The following is an 18,686-nucleotide window of genomic DNA, read 5'->3' as shown; positions in this document are numbered from 1 at the left end:
CACTGCAAGAACTGTGACAGGAAAGGGCACACAGCCCGTTTCTGTAAAGCACCGGCACGACCAATCACTCAAGTTTCTGGCACTGGAGCAAGCCGGGCGTGTTATGGGTGCGGAGAGATTGGACACTTCAGGAGGGATTGTCCCAAGGAAAGGAATATTGGCGGTGTGGGGAGAGTGCTGGCAGTAGGACAGAGATAAGCAATAGCGGACCCCACGGTGGTTACGGGTACGTTTCTACTCAACAACACTTATGCATGCATACTTTTTGATTGCGGTGCGGAGAGAAGTTTTGTGAGTCATAAATTCAAACACCTACTTAATCAGAAACCCCAACCACTCAATAAAATATTCACTGTAGAAATGGCAAACGGTAAAACAGAACACGCAAACGATTTGTACGTAGGGTGCACACTAAATTTAGACGAGCGTTTGTTTCGAGTCAATCTTATGCCCATTTCCATAAGAAGTTTCGATGTCATCATCGGTATGGACTGGTTGAGCCTTCACCATGCCGATATCCTTTGCCACGAAAGGGTTGTTCGCCTAAATCTACCAAACGGCGAAACTCTTGTCATTTATGGCGACAAACCTAGTTCAAGTTTACAAATCATTTCCTGTATTAAAGCACAAAAGTATCTTCGTAAGGAATATCGTGCCTTTCTAGCCCACGTAGTAGACAAGAAATGAGAATCGAAAAACATTAAAGATATTCCGGAAGTATGCAACTTCCCGGATATTTTCCCAGAAGATCTTCCAGGAATCCCACCGGAACGTCAAGTCGAGTTCAGAATCGACTTAATCCCCGGAGCTACCCCTGTAGCAAAGTCACCTTACCGTTTAGCCCCAGCCGAGATGCAGGAACTATCCAGTCAATTAAACGAGCTGCTGAGCAAGGGATTCATCAGACCGAGCTTCTCACCATGGGGAACGCCAGTCCTATTCGTGAAAAAGAAGGACGGATCCTTTCGCATGTGCATCGATTATCGGGAACTAAACAAACTCACGATCAAGAACCGATATCCATTACCGCGCATAGACGATCTATTCGACCAACTGCAGGGAGCAAGCTACTTCTCAAAGATCGATCTAAGGTCTGGTTATCACCAACTGCGAGTACTGGAAGGAGACATCCCCAAAACGGCTTTCCGAACACGTTATGGTCACTACGAATTTGTAGTAATGCCCTTCGGATTGACGAATGCTCCAGCAGTGTTCATGGACTTGATGAACCGAGTATGTCGTCCTTTCCTGGATAAATTTGTGATCGTCTTCATAGATGATATACTCATATATTCAAGAAGCCAGGAAGAACCCAGCAAACATCTCCACCAAGTACTGGAAACATTAAGGGCAGAGAAACTTTACGCAAAATTTTCCAAATGTGAATTTTGGATTCGGGAAGTGGATTTCCTAGGACATGTTGTAAGCAAGGAAGGAATACACGTGGACCCTTCCAAGATAAAGGCAATAGATAGTTGGACTACTCCAAGAACCCCTACAGAAATCCAGCAATTTTTGGGACTCGCCGGGTATTACCGAAGATTCATACCGAACTTTTCCAGGATTGCCAAGCCACTTACCACCCTAACCCAGAAAAATGCGACCTTCGACTGGGGAGAAAAACAAGACAGCTCATTTCAGACACTAAAGCGAGCCTTATGTAGTGCGCCCATCCTAACCTTGCCAGAGGGAACGGAGGACTTCGTGGTCTATTGTGATGCATCAAACCAAGGACTTGGGTGTGTCTTAATGCAAAGAGGGAAGGTCATCGCCTACGCCTCAAGGCAACTAAAGACGCACGAAGCGAACTACACAACGCATGATCTTGAGCTAGGAGCAGTCGTCTTCGCTCTGAAGATATGGAGACACTATCTCTACGGCACAAAATGTACCATCTTCACTGATCATAAAAGCCTCCAACATATCCTCAATCAGAAGGAACTCAACATGAGACAGAGACGATGGGTAGAACTACTAAGTGATTACGACTGCGAAATTCGATATCACCCTGGAAAAGCTAATGTAGTGGCTGATGCACTCAGTCGGAAGGAGTACTCAGGTCGCCGAGTAAAATCCCTAACTATGACGATCAAATCACACCTTTTCACGCAAATCAAGGAAGCCCAAATAGAAGCCTTGAAATCCGAAAATGTGATAGGAGAAGCCCTAATGGGAATGGACAAAAACCTTGAGACTAAGTGCAACGGGATTCGTTATTTCATGGATCGAAATTGGATACCGAAGTTTGGTGGATTCAGAGAAATCGTTATGGACGAAGCCCATAAAACACGATACTCCATACATCCCGGCTCCGATAAGATGTATCTCGACCTCAAGAAGTTGTACTGGTGGCAAAACATGAAAGCCAAAATTGCTACCTACGTGAGCAAATGCCTGACATGTGCCAAAGTCAAGGTAGAATACCAGAAGTCCTCGGGTTTATTACAACAACCAGAAATACCCGAATGGAAGTGGGAGCGGATAACCATGGATTTCATAACAAAATTACCCAAAACAGCAAGCGGACTCGACACCATTTGGGTAATTGTCGACAGGTTAACTAAGTCAGCGCATTTCCTACCGATCAAAGAGACAGATAAATTGGAGAAGTTAACAAGGACATACCTCAGAGAAATTGTACGACTGCATGGTGTACCCATATCCATTATCTCGGACCAAGATAGTAGATTCACCTCAAGGTTCTGGCAGTCCCTACAAAAAGCTTTGGGGACAAGACTAGACATGAGTACCGCTTATCACCCACAAACCGACGGCCAGAGCGAGAGAACTATACAAACCCTAGAAGACATGCTGAGAGCTTGCGTAATCGAGTTTGGCAAAGCATGGGACACACATCTACCATTGGTCGAGTTCTCGTACAACAATAGCTACCACACCAGTATCAAAGCTGCCCCGTTCGAAGCCCTCTATGGCCGCAAATGCAGGTCACCGTTGTGATGGGCCGAAGTGGGGGACACGCAACTAGCAAAAGGACAAGCAACTGACAACACACTCACTGGACCAGAAATCATAAGGGAGACTACGGAGAAAATTGTTCAAATCCGAGAATGTCTAAAAGCATCAAGGGATAGACAAAAGAGTTACGCAGATAAGAGACGCAAACCCTTGGAATTCCAAGTTGGAGACCATGTCCTACTCAAAGTCTCACCTTGGAAAGGGTTAATACGCTTCGGAAGACATGGAAAACTGAACCCTATATACATCGGACCATTCGAGATCCTTGCCAGGATCGGTCCAGTGGGTTACAAACTTAGACTACCTCAGGAGCTCCACAACGTACACCCTACCTTTCACGTATCGAATCTAAAGAAGTGCTCATCCGACGAGACCCTTGTCGTCCCTCTAGACGAAATTGCAATAAATGAAAACCTCCAGTTTGTGGAGGAACCAGTAGAAATCATGGATCGGGAAATCAAAAGCACTAAACAAAGCCGCATACCCATTGTAAAGCTCCGCTGGAACGCCAAGCGAGGACCTGAATACACCTGGGAACGTGAGGATTAGATGAAAGAAAAGTACCCGCATCTTTTTCCTAAAACTGTAAACACTATCTTAGATTAAATTTCGGGACGAAATTCCCTTAACAGGGGGATGATGTGACAACCCTAATTTCTCCCAAAAAGCATTGTAAACACTCGAAAGCTAAAAAGCAACGAAATTAACCTCGAAAATAAAGTGTTCAAGTATCTAAGTTGGGATACATCATTTATTAGATATCATGCCAAGGTTTCCAAGAACATAAAGAACGCTCAAAACCGGGTCATATTGAAGAAATTATAACCACTCATATATTTATGACACGACGTTAAAACATTATTTGACGTAAAAAGTAGAATCTCAATAAAATGCATTTTAGCCTTAAGTACCTAAAACAAAGTCGTAGATCTCGTTGAAAGGTGAGCTTACATAAAAAGATCGCCCAAATTGGACCTCGTATGAAGAAGTTACGGATTTTCAAAGTTTCGTAACAGTAGAAGAGGGCTAAAAACTCGGATTGAAGATCGAGTGTTATTTAGCTATCGCCACCTAAACGGAAGTTGAAGATCTCCTCAGTAGTAATAAAACGATAAAAAGACAAACGAAAACCGACGTCGAATAAAGAACCTATGAATTTTTAACGAACTTTAGGAGGCCCGACCTATTAAAAATATATCATTAAAAATAAAGTCAAAACTAGCCGACGGAGTCTAAATGAAAGTTGTAGAGCATAATCTCACCTATGCGTGAATATAAAGAACGCGAAAAACGGAGCTCGTACGCGAAAGTTACAGAATTTAGAAGAGGACAGGCCGGATTACGCCCCGCGTTCTCTGGGAGTACGCCCCGCGTACTAGACCCAGAGTCGAGTCCCATCGGCCCGCCCAAGCTACGTTTAGCTAGCCAGGAGTCGTAAGCCATGACGCCATATTACGCCCAGCGTAACGACGTACGCGCCGCGTACGTGAGTACGCCCAGCGTACTCCAAAATTACGCCCCGCGTACTCACTCTTCCAGCACTATAAATAGATGGCATCAGCTGCGAGTTTAGGCTCACTTTCTCAAATCTCCAGTTACTCTCACACACTTCCAAGCACAAGAAGCTGTCCCGACGACCTTGGTTTCCGCACTTGAGCCCCCGACGAAAGATTTACGCTGCAGAGACCCCCGAAGAACCCGACGACGCAACCATCCGCAGTCAAAGTTCTGCTCAACTCTAGCCTCTCTCTTCAAAACTTAACGAGTGAGTTCATACCCCTACTTTTCAATTCTTTTCACGTTTTAGGGGGGGAATACAAGTACATTACAAATCAAAGTATCATTTTTATAATATCGTTCTTATAGAGTTTTGATACAAAAATAACTTTATGTTTAAAGGGCTATTATATCACCAAGTTGTTATTACCAAATGGGAAATACTTTTGAGAAACTATAATGAGTGTAGTATTCAAGTGATTCATACGTTTTACATATACATCTCGACAAATGAAATGCTTTCAAAAGAAGTAAAGTCTTTATTATCGTAAATCTGTTTATACCTAGTAATGTGAGACAGCTTCACGTACGTTCGAGTATGCATTATTAAGTCTTGTATTATATACCATAATCCCTTGTAGGGGGAGCGTGATACTTGTGTATAGATCTATACGGGATTGACAATCCCACACCTAAGCTGTTAGCTACAGCTAGGCCGGCAGGCCTGGGGTGACAAATGTCATAACAGTTTCAACGCCTGAAGAACGTTGTTACAGGCCATCAGTGTCAATAGCATGGTTATAAAACTCACATAAAAGTATAAAAACAAGTTAGATTTACGATATTCATACATGCATTTCAGTTTTCCATTTTATTGTTAACATAAATTTTATCCCTATTATTCAAGCATGGAAAACACTAATGCACTCCAACACGGGAAACTTTTCAAATCATTTAAAGAAAATATTGGATTTTCTGAAAACCTCGTTCATCGATTTACTATAAAAAAGGACATACTTTTCAATGCAAAACACTTATGAACTCACCAACTTAATTGTTGACACTTTTTCGAAACCACTTGTATTTCTCAGGGAATCAGTAATACAGGTAACCACCAGCTTTTGGAGAAGGAAACACTAAAGATGTTTTATTATGGGACATTTATCATCTCATTGTAATATTCTTTTGCTATTATGTATAACGCAACAACATACGTTTTCATTATATATGTGATGGTTGTGTTACTTTCTTTACAATATTCAATGGTTGTGATACTACGTGAAGTCATCCACCCCCGAATGTTTCCGCCATTCTGGTTTGGGAGTGTGACAGGTATTAATCGATGCATGATGTCAGGTGGCAGAGACAGGTTTTAAGTCAACTTTCAAGCCTAGTCCTGAGTGTTTGAGATTTTTTGGAGTTTTGTGAGATTGTGGTTAGTTACGAGTCTTTTTATAACGATGAGATTTGTCATGAGAGAAGATCTTTTGACATTGAGATTGACACGTGAACTTTTTATCATTTCCCATGACATTTGGCTTAGTCTGTTGTTTTGAAGAAAAAGTATGTTTTTTTTTCCATTCCGAGGATTGTAAGATTTGACCCTTTTATTTGTGTGTTTTGAAAAGCTATTTTTTGCAGTTCTCGCAGGTGTGTAGACATGTGCAGTCCTTTTGTGAGGTGATTTCGTAAACTCTTGAGGTGACCTTTTGAGTCCCGGAGTTGGCAAAATTCCATTCCATTTTTGAGTTTTTGAAAGTGACTTTGGAAGGGTTGGAGTAGGTAGAATACCTTTCTATTTTGGATTGTCTAATGAATAGAATTGAAAACCATTTGATCGAAAAGATTTATCCTTAGATTCAGGTGATTTTTGAGAAATGTCAGAAACAGTAAACTCCTTCTTTTTTGTTTTCTTGGAAACAGTGGATTTGAAATGATAATTTGAGAAAACAAGTTTTTCTGGACTCTTTGACTTGGGATATTTCTAAAATTTCTTTCATTTTGAATGAATTTCCTGTTGCTTGCCACGGGAACAAAATTCTTCTTTAAAAGCTCTTTTTGCTTCGGTCTTAGGAGAACCGCAGTCAGTGACATTTAATTGCGGTTTCCTTAAATCTTTTGGAGATTTTGAAAAACAGGGACATGATTCATCCGGACTGGAGAAGTCAGGATTTTAAGAACATTGACCAAATTCAAAATTTTCGATTGGTAATTCATGATTGATTGGTTCAATAGTCGCAGAACGTTTGACTAAGGTCTGCGGTGTAGTGCTTTGGAGAACCGCAGAGTAAGTCTTGGTGGACACTTTAGTGGGACAATTGTTACTGGGTAATGGGACGGTTTGCAGTTGATGACTGCGGTTAGGAACACTGCAGTCAGACTGTAGAGATGGGAAGTCTAATATGACTTCAAGACTTTCTACAACAATTTCCTCATTGGTTACAGATGATGTCTGAGAATCAGAGTGATCTATCCTATCAACGTGATTAGAAAACTCAGGGAGAATTTCCTTGATAACACAGTTATTACTTAGATCATGAAGTTTACCAAAATGAGCTTGGATATCCTTTGGAAATGTTTTTTCATTGACTGGAAATAAGAAGTTGCGGTCTGGAGGGACATAGGGACGTTTCGGTGTGAACCGAGGTGAGGAGTCTGTTGCGGTTGGATACCCATTGGACCAACCCCAATTAAAAGTGTTATGAACATTCCCATTAATAACAATATTCTCAATGGCCTCAGTTTCATTAAAAATCTTTTCAATTAAAAGATTTAAGCGTACAATTTCATTTTGTGGTAAATCTCTCTGATTTAAAGCTATTTCTAATTGTGTTTCGCTTAACATCCTAGCATCCTATTCTAGCATCAAGTCCTTCTCTAACATTGCCATTTTGAGTCTCTTATTGTCCAAACGTCCTCTAACGTGGAACATCTCCTGCGAAGCGATGTTCTTCTCATCTAAGGCTTTATTGTAGTCTGTAAGGACGGCAGCACAAGTGTCATTAAGTGTGTCCAAGTAAGGTTGACAGTCATACATGCTATAATTTAAAGTTTGAATCATAAGTTTTACCTGTTCCACAATGTTGAGAGTTCCATCTTTCGCCATATAGCAATGGTTCTTCTTTAGCTTGGTTGAGCCGTCATCATCAGCAGTTGCCATCATACAGATTTTGCCTTCTCCTTTACTGCGGTCGTCTTCATCTTTGTCTCCAGATGACCACACTTGATGATTTCTTTTCAGTTGAGCAACGTAGGCTTTTCCCTTTACTTTGTCCTCCAGTTCTTAAGCCATTTTGAGATAGAAGGCTCTATCTTTCACTACGTTTTCCTTGCAATCCTTAGCAAAATGGTTTTCTTTGTTGCAACTGTGACATATAACAATATCACTTTTGTCTTCTAAAGAGGTACCAGAGTCAGTTGATTGAGGTTGTGGTGGTATGTCTTTAGACTGTGTTTGCTAAGGCTGCGGTGGAGGGAGAGGATTCTTGGTGGAACGAAAGTGATTATTTTGAAAGTTGCGGTTGAAAGGTGGTCGGTTGTACTGTTGATTTTTACGAAATGAAGGTGGTAAATGATTGAATTTTTTACTGACAAGGGCAATGGAATTTTGAAACTCTTCTTCATCGTCATATTCTGAGTCTGCTTCATATGACTACAGTGATGAGTCATACAAAGTGGGAGAGCTTCTCTTAGCTCTTGGTATCCGACATTCTCCATCCGATGATTTGTTGATTTTTGATATCCGGTCATTGGTTATCAAAAATAGGGAGAGAATATCATCCAGATTTGGTTATTATTGTTTGAGTTTTGATTTTTTAAGACTTCTAAAGACCATGTTTTTGGACTCACATTATTTTTTATCCGGACTACATTTTATGGATGCTTCACATTTTTAGCAGGTTATTCTTTGAATAATTTCGGTGTATTATGATTCAAGAGCTCGAGATGTTTTTTAGACTTTTGAAGCAGAAGTGTTTCTTTTATTGGATCTTCTACTTGCTCATGGTGACCTCCTTCTTCGGGTGATTATGACTGGTCTGAAGATTTGGATCTCATCTTTTCTACTTCATTGGTTGTGCTTTGAAGCCGAAGAACTTCATTTCAGATATTCATGGCCAGTTTCAGACTTCATAGACACTTCAGAGTTTCAGAGACATTTCAGCACTTGATTTCATTTTATTACCACACTTGCTAGTCGGATTACTATATTATAGTCTTGTATCACTTATTGTATCTCTCATCATTTGTAAGAATCTAGGGAGAGAATGTTTGGCAATGTAAATGCTCCACAAATAATGAGTGATAGTTAGCTTGTATATTCCCTTTATTGTATTTTGTGGTGTAAGTACTCTACCTCCTATATAAAGGGAGAGTTGGTCTTTTATTTAAAAAAGAGCTAGCCACTCTTACTTTTCTTAGTTAGAGATTTCACTTCTTTCAATGTAATCTAGAGAGAGAGAAAGTGGTGGGTTCTCCCCACCTAAGGAGAGTTTCTCTCCCACCATGTTCTTCATGAAATATATTATTATTCTCTCTTGTTCTTATTTTTTTCTTATGAACTCATATTATGTTCTTTGTGTTCATACTTCCAAAAAAACGACTAATCTCAAGATATCTTTCTTCCGCATTCACCGTTCGTTAGAAAAATGGGTTCCTACAATTGGTATCAGAGTCGTGCCTTGAAGATCTCACGATTATTTTAAGGGAACGACTCCCGTTCGTTGATTATCTTGTGATTTTTCCGTGTTTCTGCAAGAAAAAAAAAATTTGGGTTGCAAACCGAATTTTTTTTTATGAAGTTCTTTCTTAGTTCTATCTTATGGGTGATTCTATCTGAATAAAATAAATTGTTGTTGCTGCTGCTTGTTCTATTTATTGCTGGAAGAAGATGTTGTTAAAGTTACAATTTTTGTTGTTCAAGAAATGAAGAAATATGGTGAAGAAATTATTTTTGTGGTCTCCAAAGTGTTGAAGATATTCTCCAGGAACTTATTTTTTTTGGATGAGAAGACACAAATTTAATGGGCTTATTTTCAAGAGAAGTGGATTTTATTTTCATTCCCAGCAACTTTTTCTTCACAAGAGGTATCAAGTTTCTATTTTTCAAACTTTTCCTATTGTGAATCTAATGTTGAAGACCATTTGGACGTAAATTGTGTTTGTAAAAAGCACTTTGTCCTGTTTGCTCTTTTGGGTAAAGAGTAATTCACTCATATTTGCCTTCCCAAGAAAAAACCATGTGACATAGTCCAATCCCATCACCTTTTGTCCACTAAAAACCCCCTGTATACTCTTCCTTTTGCCTTCCCAAGACGCACTTGTTGACTTAAATGCTTTATAAAAAGATTCCCTTATTAAAATATGAATAAATGGCCTTTGCGGTACCATTTTCATGAAAAAATAACATTTTTCGTCACCTGTTCAGCCCTTTCTGGACCCCCGAACCACAGCCAAAAACTGCCTACCAGAGTCCCCTGAGAAGCCTCCCCAGAGCCCTTCTCAGCCCTTGATCTGAAGCCTTGAACCGCAGCCTCTTGGTCCGCAGCCATGAGACTGCAGCCCCTTCCATGAACCGAAGTCACCTTCTTGCGGACACCCTCAGACCGCTGCCTCGGACCAAAGACCTCGCACGGTAGTGTTCCTTCTTGGCTCGGACCGCAGACGTACCTACTACAGTCTCGCATCCGCAGCCGCCCCTTGCTCCTCGCCTACTGCAGTCAGCATCATCCGCACCCACCATCCGCAACCAACCTAGACTCGCGAACAGCTCCCCATCCGAACCCACTTCCTTGACCTGCAACCACATCGTACCATATCCTCCTTAGACTTCGGATCCTCACCTCCTTCAGCCCCTCTCAACCTTGGATCCCCTCCTTCTCCTCCTCTCTCCAGCGCCCCTTCAGCCTTCAACCCTTCCTCCTCCTCCTCCCCCTCCTTCTTGCTTCTCCTTCTCCCCTCCTCTCCTCCTTTCTTTTTCTTCCCTTCTCATCAGCCCCCCCCCCCCCCCCTTTTTTAGCCTTCTTATTTTTTAGCCTCATTTTTTTATTTATTCAGTTTTTTTTATTTTTTTTTTCAGTTAAATTTTTTTTAAAATCAATTTTTTTATTTAGTTATTTTTTTAACGCCATTTTTTTATTTAGCCTTTTTTTATTATAACCAATTTTTTAATAAAAAAACCAATTATTTTATTTAACACCAATTTTTGCCACAACCTACCCATGGATTGTCACATTGGTTATTCATTTCATGCCGGTTATTATTATTGGAAGAATACTCCTACCGCAGTCGGACTTCATATTATCTTTTTGTGACGCTTGCACTGCAACGGCGATTGATCAACAAAGTTGTTTCGCATTCTTCACTTTATAGGATATTATGACTTGATACTCTTGATTTTTGGTTGACGAATCATGTATCTTGAGCATGTGGACTTTATTCTCTATTGAAGACCAGTTCAAGTGTTCCGGCACCGCAGTTTGGATATTTGGATATTATTTTTGGCACAACAGATTTTCTCAACACAGCTTCAGCGACTATGTCACCCCCTTCTCATGACCGCAAGAGTATTTATTTTACTCTTTCTCGTTTCTTATCGAGACCCTTCATACATCTAGGGAGAGCTTCTCTTAGCTCTTTGTATCTGACACTCTCCATCCGATGATTTGTTTATTTTTGATATACGGTCATTGGTTATCAAAAACATGGAGAGAATATCATCCAGATTTTGTTATTATAGTTTGAGTTTGGATTTTTGAAGACATCTGAAGACAATTATTTATTTAGTGATGCGATGTGGCACTTATCTTTGGTCTTCACGGATCAAATTTTTGGCATTACTCGATGTTTTCCAATTCAGATTATTATTATTCGGACTCTACCATAGGATGATTTTATGTTCGCATCTGGTTTAGTTCCTATGGTTTCACGAGTTCGGATTTCTGATATGTTGAAGACGAAGATTATTTTCGCGATGTGACGTGGCACTTATTTTTGATCCTTGGATCAAATTTTTGGCATCGCTGGACCATGTTTTTCGACTCACATTATTTTTTATCTGGACTACATTTTATGGATGCTTCACATTTTTAGCATTTTATTCTTTGAAGAATTTCGGTGTATTATGATTCAAGAGCTCGAGATGTTTTTCAGACTTTTGAAGCCGAAGTGTTTCTTTTATTGGTTCTTCTACTTGCTCATGGTGACCTCCTTCTTCGGGTGATTATGACTGGTCTGAAGATTTGGATCTTATCTTTTATGCTTCATTGGTTGTACTTTGAAGCCGAAGAACTTCATTTCAGAGATTCATGGCCAGTTTCAGAAGTCACAGACACTTCAGATTTTCAGAGACATTTCAACACTTGATTTCATTTTATTACCACACTTGCTAGTCAGATTACTGTATTATAGCCTTGTATCACTTATTGTATCTCTCATCATTTGTAAGCATCTAGGGAGAGGATGTTTGGGCATGTAAATGCTCCACAAATAATGAGTGATAGTTAGGTTGTGTGTTCCTTTTATTGTATTTTGTGGTGTAAATACTCTCCTTCATATATAAAGGGAGAGTTGGTCTTTTATTTAAAAAAGAGCTAGCCACTCTTACTTTTCTTAGTTATAGATTACACTTCTCACAATGTAATCTAGAGAGAGAGAGAAAATGGTAGGTTCTCCCCACCTAGGGAGACGTTCTCTCCCACCATGTTCTTCATGAAATATATTATTATTCTCTCTTGTTCTTATTTTTTTCTTATGAACTCATATTATGTTATTCGTGTTCATACTTCCAAAGTCACGACTAATCTCAAGATATCTTTCTTCCGCATTCACCGTTCGTTAGAAAAATGGGTTCCTACAAATCCAAAGTGGTTGCTATTTAAACAAGACTCTGATTTTGAAAAGCCATCTAAACCACTAAAGCTCATTTTCTTAAAAAATCAAAAAAGCAAGGAAATATGGGACAAGCATTATCTCTTAACGTTTTCAACAATGTTGGTGGTTGTAATCGATCTCCAATACTTGTTGAAAGCGAGTATCACCACTGGTCCCAAAGGATGGAGAGGTGTCTAAAAGGACTTGGAAGAGATGTGTGGAGATTCGTAGAAGAAGGACCTCATGTCCCTATTCTCACTCCAGTTCAAGCTGATGGTGCTTAGGCCAAACTTGGTGGAGGTCAAGCTGCAATGAACCATCCTACTAAAGATGATCTTGATAAAATGGAAAGCGATGCTATTGATTTCAATGAGATCTCATGTAGAGTGGCCCCATACAACATTCATATTATAATTAGTTGCAAATTAGCCAAAGAAATCTAGGATGTCCCCAAAAATCTTTATGAAGGCTCTGAGCAAGCTCAAGACAATTAACTCACCACCTCACTCAATGAGTTTAACAACTTCAAAGCTCATCCTGATGAAAGTGTTGAGGACTCCTTCAAAAGATTCAACCTCATTGTCACCAAGCTATCAAATTCGGGCACTGTCTGAAAAAACCATGAAACCAACCTTTAGTTTCTCAACGGTTTGGGAAACACTAGAATACGACAAAAAGGATAGTCCATGGTGATAGGAAGATTCACTCATTGTCTCTCTTCAGGTTGTATGGAGAACTCCAGGCACAAGAATCACGCATGCTCAAAGATCGTGCAGACTTCGGAGGTCCACTCGCTCTCATATCTTAAAACAAAACCAACCAACCATATGAACCTTACCCTTCTTCATATGAGAACCCACCGCAGTCTTACAAACTGATACAAAGTATGATGATGAAGAAGAGTTCCAAAATGCAATTATTCGTGTTAGCCAACAGTTCAACAGGCTACCACCAACCTCCTGTCGCAAAACGTAGTAGTTCACCAAACCTACTTTAACAAAAACTTCAACCCTCAAAACAATCATTCTCAATATCCCAAAAACCCTAACCAGTCTCTGCAACCTCTGAACCCTCATCAAGCCAAGTAGGCACCGTAACCTATCAAGCAAACTGACTCCGGTACATCAACCGAACTTAAAGATGATGTTGTCATTTTTCACAAATGCAACAAAGAAAACCACTTTGCTAAAGACTATAAAGCCAATATTGGGAAGGTCAAAGCTTTCTATCTCAAAATGGCATAGGAGATGGATGAAAAGGGAAAAGGAAAGGCATATGTAGCCCAGGCGAAGAGGGATCATCAAGTTTGGTCGTCAGGGAAAGAAGATGAAGACTTCAACAACATCAAGGGCAACGGAAAAATTTGCATGCTGGAAACTGCTAATGAAGATCGATTGACAAAGCTGGAGAAAAACTACTGCTTCATGGCAAAAGATGGAACTCTATGTAACAACTCAAATTTTCAAACAAATTTTTCATTTTAAAAACATAATTATTTCCATTAAAAACAAGACATAAACAGTTTAATCATTCGGTCAATACAATTATTCAAACTCCCAAGATCATGAAACATTCTTCAGTGTGTATCGATCATGCCGGCGCCTTTCCACGGTCCTCGCTAGTACCTGAAATACATACATCCACAACAACTGTAAGCATAAATGCTTAGTGAGTTCCCCAATATACAACTTACGCACATACGCCTTCCGGCCCGGACCATTCGGTCCACATAACATTGCCTTCCGGCCCGACCTTCCGGTCCATGTGTCTCTGGGGACTTCCGTCCCTGCTGGGTAAACCTTCCGGCCTTACCCACGCCGACCTTCCGGTCCATCACACATCATATCGCCTTCCGGCCCATAACATATTCGCCTTCCGGCCCATAACATACATAGCACATACAACATATAACATACCACATATAGCATACATATCACATATCATATCCGACCTTCCGGTCACACAGTCAAACCCTTCCGGGTACAGTATAGTGAGAAGACTCACCTCGTAAATGCTGAAAGCTAGCAACTCCTGAAATCACTCGCACACAAACCAACGAGCTACAACCCTCCTATAACATTACATAACTCATTAACACTCATATCATCTAAGTGTGACTATCCCTAAGAAGTCAGACTTAGGTCAACTCTGGTCAACGGTCAACGGTCAACTCGACTGGACTCGGCGAGTACCATGGCGACTCGGCGAGTCTAGTCGTCCTCACAAACTCCTGAATATTCCCTTTCTACTCGTCGAGTATCCCTCTTGACTCGACGAGGTCCTCGTGGAAGAATCGCGGGGCCACCCCGACTCCACTCGCCGAGTCCGATGAACAACTCGGCGAGTCCCAGTGAATCTTCAAGCTACTCGCCGAGTCTGAAGAACAACTCGGCGAGTCCATGCCATGCAGACGAGTAACTGCTTCCTGAGATAGGTCTCGTCCCGAAGTACACATGCATGGGACCTTCTGGACCTCTAAAGGTCCTAATACAAGACTATAATCGTGGGGTAACAAGGCATTACTTCATCAAATCACTAAATGGGTTCTATAAACCCTAATTTCATAAATACATCAAAATAACAGATTTGGTCCGAGTATTACCTGAAAACGCACTCTCTGTGTCCCCCAAATCTCAGGACTCAATCCTCCTTGATATTCCTTTAGCCAAATCCCTCTTCTTCTTGCCTAACCAATTCTTCCAAGTTCCAAAGCTTTCTCCCTTGCTCTAGGCGTCCACAGCGATTAGGGTTCCTCTCAATTGACCAAAAGACTGAAAATGACGGCCTAAGAGGCGTTAAATACGATCCAAACTGAACGGTTAGGGTTTCTGCTGAACAGCGTCGACTCGCCGAGTCCATATCTGGACTCGTCGAGTCCAGTCGCGGACCCGCGACCAAGTCCGCGATCCTACTCGGCGAGTCTAGGCTCCAACTCGCCGAGTCCCCTCTTAAATCACCCCAAAAACATAATTTTAATAATACCTGGGATTCCGGGCTGTTACAATTCTCCCCCACTTGGATTAGACTTCGCCCTCGAAGTCTCATTCTGCAAATAGTTCCGGATGCTGCTCCCGCATTTCGCGCTCCGGTTCCCAAGTCATTTCTGATCCCTTACGGTGTTGCCATTGAACCAACACCAGAGGTACTTCCTTGTTCCTCAGAACCTTGATCTTCCGATCCCTGATAGCCACTGGTCTCTCCGCGTAATTCAGGCTCGCATCCACCTGAATATCCTCCAATGGAACCACTGCCGACTCATCGGCTATGCACTTCCTCAACTGCGACACATGAAAAGTGTCATGGATCTGACCCAACTCCGCTGGCAACTCCAACCGGTAGGCTACCCGACCTATCCTTGCAATCACACGAAATGGCCCAATATACCGGGGCCCCAACTTGCCTCTCTTCCTGAACCGAATCACTCCTTTCCAAGGAGAGACCTTCAGGAGAACGAAGTCGCCGACTTGAAATTCAAGCTCGGATCGGCGCCTGTCTGCATAACTCTTCTGTCGGCTCTGGGCAGTCAATAGTCTTTCTCTCACTTGTTGAATCTGCTCTGTCGTATGGAGCACGATCTCCGTGCTGCCCATCACTCTCTGTCCCACCTCTCCCCAGCAAATGGGGGTCCAACACCTCCTACCATACAACAGCTCGAAAGGTGGCATACCAATGCTCGAATGATGGTTGTTGTTGTAGGAGAACTCTGCCAATGGTAAGTACGCATCCCAACTACCCCCGAAGTCTAACACACACGCTCGGAGCATGTCCTCCAGTGTCTGAATTGTCCGCTCGCTCTGACCGTCTGTCTGGGGATGGTATGCGGTACTAAAATGCAATTTAGTACCCAGCTCCTCATGGAATTTCTTCCAGAATCTGGAAGTAAAGCGCACATCACGGTCTGACACAATCGAGATCGGCACCCCGTGCCGAGATACCACCTCTCTCACGTATATCTCCGCCAATTTCTCCGCCGAAGAACTCTCACTGATGGCAAGGAAGTGTGCACTCTTTGTCAACCTATCCACGATCACCCAAATTGCGTCAACTCCCCTAGCAGTCCTCGGCAATTTGGTGATAAAATCCATAGTAATCTGTTCCCACTTCCACTCGGGGATCTCCAATGGCTGTAACTTGCCATGCGGTCTCTGGTGCTCGGCCTTAACCCTACGGCAGGTCAAGCACCTCTCAACGAACCATGCCACGTCCCTCTTCATACAGGGCCACCAATATTCCTTCCTTAAGTCCAAATACATCTTTGTAGCACCGGGATGGATCGAGAATTTCGATCTATGAGCCTCTTCCATCAACGTAATACGCGTACCGCCCACGAACGGTACCCAAATCCGACCCTGAAACGTCATAAGGCCCCGACTATCCTTGACAAACTCTGAGATTAACCCCACAACCCGCTCTTTCTTCTGCATTTCTGGTCGCACAGCCTCTGCCTGGGCCCCACGAATAGCGTCCAATACTGGAGTCATCACAGTCAGTCTCAAGCATACGTCTCGCAATGAAGTGCTCTCCGCCCTGCGACTCAATGCATCGGCTACCACATTAGCCTTGCCTGGGTGGTACAGGATCTCACAATCATAATCCTTGACCACATCCAACCACCTCCTCTGACGCATATTTAGGTTGGGTTGATCCATCAAATACTTCAAACTCTTATGGTCCGTGTATATCGTACATCGAACCCCATACAAGTAGTGACGCCAAATCTTGAGAGCGAACACTACTGCTCCCAGCTCTAAATCATGCGTGGGATATCTCGCCTCATGAGGCTTCAGCTGCCTCGACGCATAAGCTATCACATGACCCCTCTGCATTAACACTGCACCCAATCCCGAAATCGATGCGTCGCAATATACCAAGAAATCTTCCATCCCTTCTAGGAGAGCTAATACCGGGGCTTCACACAATCTCTGGCGAAGTGTCTCAAAGGAGGCCTGCTGCTCGGGCCCCCATGAGAACGTAACACCCTTCCGGGTCAATCTGGTGAGTGGCACTGCGATCTTGAAGAAATCCTTGATAAATCTCCGATAATACCCTGCCAACCCAAGGAAACTTCTGATCTCAGAGGGTGACTTCGGCACCTCCCAACTCATCACCGCCTCAACCTTGGCCGGATCGACCAATATCCCTTTCTGATTAACCACATGTCCTAGAAACTGGACCTCCCGCAACCAGAAGTCACATTTGGAGAACTTTGCATAAAGTTTCTCCGACCTCAATACCTCAAGGACCTCCCTCAAATGCTCCTCATGCTGCTCTTTCGATCTCGAATACACCAGAATGTCGTCGATAAATACGATCACCGACCGATCCAACATCGGCCTGCATACCCTGTTCACGAGATCCATGAACACAGCCGGGGCATTGGTGAGTCCAAAAGGCATCACCACAAACTCATAATGTCCATATCGCGTCCTAAACGCTGTCTTCTGGACGTCTTCATCCCGTACTCTCACCTGATGGTATCCTGACCTCAGATCGATCTTGGAAAACCAAGATGCTCCCTGCAACTGATCGAATAAATCATCGATCCTCGGCAACGGGTAACGGTTCTTGACCGTTAGCTTGTTCAACTCCCGGTAATCAATGCACATCCGGTGTGAACCATCCTTCTTTTTGACGAACAGAATAGGTGCTCCCCATGGCGAGCTGCTCGGCCGAATGAATCCCTTTCCCAGCAACTCCTGGAGTTGCGAGGACAACTCTTGCATCTCTGGAGGTGCAAGACGATAGGGCACCTTGGCAATAGGCGCTGCCCCCGGAACCAGATCGATACTAAACTCTACTTGCCTCACAGGCGGTACTCCCGGCAACTCCTCGGGAAAGACATCTGAAAACTCGCGCACCACCGGAACTTCCTCAACTGACTTCGGTTTCTCAGAAACCTCCCGCGTATCCATCACATACGCCACGAAACCCTTACAGCCCTGTCGTAGACACTGCCTCGCTCTAGCGGCCGAACAAAAAGCTGATCCCGAACGGGTACCCTCGCCGTATACCGAAAGAACTCCCCCACTTGGGTCTCGTATAGTCACCAACTGACGCTCACAGTCGATGACAGCGCCGAGCCGGCTCAGCCAGTCCATGCCCACGATGACACAGACATCCCCCATCGCGATAGGGATCAGATCAATCGGGAATCCAACCCCGAAAATCTCTAGTACACATCCCCGAAGAACCTCCGTAGCACAAATCACCTTCTCGTCAGCTATAGAGACTCTCAAAGGTCGACTCAACGACTCACGACTAACGCCAATATGCTGACTAAAGGCCAAGGACACCAAGGACCTACTCGCACCCGAGTCAAATAACACTAAGGCAGGCACAGAGTT

This window comes from Lactuca sativa, chromosome 3 (genome assembly GCF_002870075.4).
Source record: "Lactuca sativa cultivar Salinas chromosome 3, Lsat_Salinas_v11, whole genome shotgun sequence".
Classification (NCBI taxonomy): Eukaryota; Viridiplantae; Streptophyta; class Magnoliopsida; order Asterales; family Asteraceae; genus Lactuca; species Lactuca sativa.
This window is presented reverse-complemented; position numbering follows the sequence as displayed.